Source organism: Haplochromis burtoni, unplaced genomic scaffold (assembly GCF_018398535.1).
Source record: "Haplochromis burtoni strain Fernald_Lab_line unplaced genomic scaffold, NCSU_Asbu1 Contig_759, whole genome shotgun sequence".
In the NCBI taxonomy this organism is placed as follows: Eukaryota; Metazoa; Chordata; class Actinopteri; order Cichliformes; family Cichlidae; genus Haplochromis; species Haplochromis burtoni.
This window is the reverse complement of record NW_024583120.1, coordinates 54737-58270: the sequence shown is the minus strand read 5'-3', so window position 1 is coordinate 58270 and position 3534 is coordinate 54737.

The window sequence follows — 3534 nt, the reverse complement described above, 5'->3', positions numbered from 1 at the left end:
CCATCTTGAGGAGTTTGCCCCCTCACATATACTAATGTGCCACAAACAGGACTTTAATATCACCAACCATTCCCATGTTATTACGGTGTATCCATATAAATGGCCCACCCTGTATTTTCATACCTTGTCTGTGGAGTCAGCACATTCATTGCGAACCTGTTTTGCAATTATAAATCTCTGGAGGTGCACATCAAATTCACCAATGGTTGGGTACAAGATTAGGCTATTTTTAAACCTCCAAGTCGTGAGTATGTCGCCATTCAAACAAAGGTAAGTCAGCTTGAGTAAAACGCATTTGATTTCCCCCCGAACATTCAGATTCATTAGTGCAAGGATAAATTCCTTCATGAGGGGGAAATTACAGTGAGAACATGTGGACTCTGTTAGAGGGATAACATAGTGAGTTCATTGTATTAATGTGACGTTGTCCTGAGGATTTTTATTATTCTCTATGGTTAAAGAAATTGCAATGATTTATTTATATTTACTATAAATAATCCAAATTATGTATCTTGCTTCCATGTTTGTGCCCTGTGTCACTAAAAACACATTCTATTTTAGTTTTATATATTGATTAATGATAACTTTTGTTGATTGTTACATTTGTGATAAATGGATTTGAAAGTAGATAAAACAAAACTGTCGATCTTGGCTTTTGCTCCTCTCCATTGTTAGTGCTTTTTTGGCCTACAAAAATGACACCTCAACCAAAAATCCTGGCCACGCCCCCTCGCGATGTCACATTCCAAAGCCCTATACACATTCAACACAAGGCTGCAGCCTGTCTCTCCTAACCACCCAGGTTAGGAGATGTTTCATTGAATACCACCTCTGTTCAAAGAAAATCCAGGGAAAAATTTTAAGGCATCAACTGTGTTCAGACATGGATTTTAAATTTTGTGTTGGATAATTGTTTAGAAAAAAGTATTTAGATTTTTTACTTACCTCAAAGCACATTGTGCGCTGTCGATCTTCGTACTGCACAATAACATGTAATATTTAGTGTCTAGTGTTATCTACTGTTAGCTAGTTTATTGTGATGGTCTTGTTTTTATTATGTTGGCCTTTGTTGTTTGTTTTCTCTTCTGGTTTTTTATCTCCATACAGGTGATCCAGGTGTTTTGTTTGTTTTTCTTTTTTTTCTTCCCCCCTTTCTCACCGTCTCTTCTCCCCTCTATTTTTCTTTCTCTCCCTCTCTTTCTTTCATTCTTTCTCCCTGTCCTATCCCCCAGTCATGTCTGTCCCGTCTTTAAAAAACGAAAATAAAATAAATACATAATTATAATAAAGGTCAATCAAATGGACCAATATAGGCCATGATGATCCACTTGGTAAAGTAAATCCACTTGGCATCTTTCTTGACCTTCAGACAACAATTCTGATGGCTAAAGATCCAAACGGGATAGGAAAAAAAAAAGTCAAACAAAAAGAAAATGATAGTGTGGACGCGGAGCGTTTTTAGTTTTCAGATTTATCTGGATTAGCGTAAACTAGCCTTTGATAAATAGCAATTAATAGCAAATAAATACAGAGAAAGAAGAATGTGCATATTTGCAAAAGAAGTCAACACATCTGGGATAAGTGGAGAGTATTACAACTGCTCATCCACTTTGTCCACTTTGTGGCTGTAGGTCACGTGGTAGAGCAGGTTACCTACTGTTTACATGTTTGTTTTTCAATTCCCATCTTCACCCATCTCCATGCCAAATATCCTTGTGAAAGATACTAAACCCAAGTTAATCTGAGATTCATCCATCAGAGTATGGATGCGTGTGAATGTTAGATACAAAGCACTTAGATAGTGTAAATATCAACACTTCACCGAGTTCTTTTGATTCCTCAGAGACATCCGAAGACAAAACACTGCTTAGTAGAACATTTAACACCTTATTACTTCTAGAAGGGAGATGCGTCCTGCATGGCATGGATCTCAAACTGGGGCCCTAACAGTTTTATTACAGAAGCTCGCTCATTCGAGTCTAAACAACAGCGTCTCAGTAACTTTTCACTAGGGATGGTCACTTTATAACACTTATTAATAAAAAAAGCATAACATTATTGAGGCACTGCAAGTTATTTAATCCCAACAACAGAAATATCATTGAAGAAAGCACTTGAATGAGGCAACTTGTGTAAAGCACTTTGAGTGCTCAAGTAGAGTAGGCAAGTGGTATTTAAGAATCAACCCATTTACCATTTATGAGGAGAGAGAGAAAAAATAGTAAAAATCTGCTAGACCACCTGCTGAAAAAAGGCAACAAACAATACAGCAGGGAAACCACAGCAAACCAACATGTGCATAACTAACAGTAAATGATAAATAACAAATGTTACTGACAGATTAAATGTATAGTGAGGGTGCGCTGGGAATGCATCTCGGAGGCCTGGTACATGAGATCTTCAACTCACACCTCTGCCAGAGCTTCATATTCAGGATATTTGGCATGCAGAGTGGAGCAGACTGGGATCAAACCAACAACCCTCTGGTTAGTTGGTGCCCCGCTCTACTACCTGAGCTACAGCCTCCCATCGCTGTGCAGGTTTCCATCTTTAAGAAAGGGGACCAGAGGGCATGTTCCAACTATAGGGGGATCACACTCCTCAGCCTCCCTGGGAAAGTTTATGCCAGAGTGCTGGAAGGGAGAGTCCGTCCATTAATCGAACCTTGGATACAGGAGGAACAATGAAGTTTTTGCCCTTATCATGGAAGACTGGATAAGCTCGTTATCCTCTCGATGATACCTGAGGGCGCAGTGGAGTTTGCCCAAACAGTCTACATGTGTTTTGTGGACTTGGAGAAGGCATTTGACCATGTCACTCTGAGTTTCCTGTGGGAGGTGCTTCAGGAGTATCGGGTGTCTGGACATGTGATCCTTATACAACAATTGGAAGAGCTTGGTCCGTATAGCCACCAATGAGTTGGACTTGTTCCCGGTGGGTGATGAGCTCTGCCAGGGCTGCCCTTTGTCATAGATTCTCTTCATAATTTTTATGAACAGAATTTCTAGGCATAGCTAAGTGGCAGAAGGCTTTCACTTGGGTGGCCTCAGTGCTGTGGCTGCAGTGATGCGGAGGCTGCACTGGTCTGTTGTAGTAAAGAGAGAGTTGAGTGTTAAAGGGGGCACTCTCAATTTACTGGTCGATCTACGTCCCCTACCCTCACCTATGCTCACGAGCTGTGGGTAGTGACCGAAAGAATGGAATCACGGATACAAGTGGCGGAAATGGGTGGCTGGCATCTCCCTTAGAGATAGGGTGAGGAGTTCAGCCATTCGTGGAGGGGAAGGTCTTACTGTTTACTCACGCGACAAACCATCAGCATCGGGGAACATGTTCACATTATAAAAAACGTGTCAGCCAAGCCTCAGGTGTGATATCAGGAGGTTCACGTCAACTGAGGTGAGTATGAGACACAAACACACACATGATCTTACTGTAGACTAAAATGGCTGTAGCCTTTGCTGGGTTTTATTTGTGTTGCATTTGGTGGAGTTAAGACTTCATGTCACTAATTCGTTGTTGGATGGCCTTTCT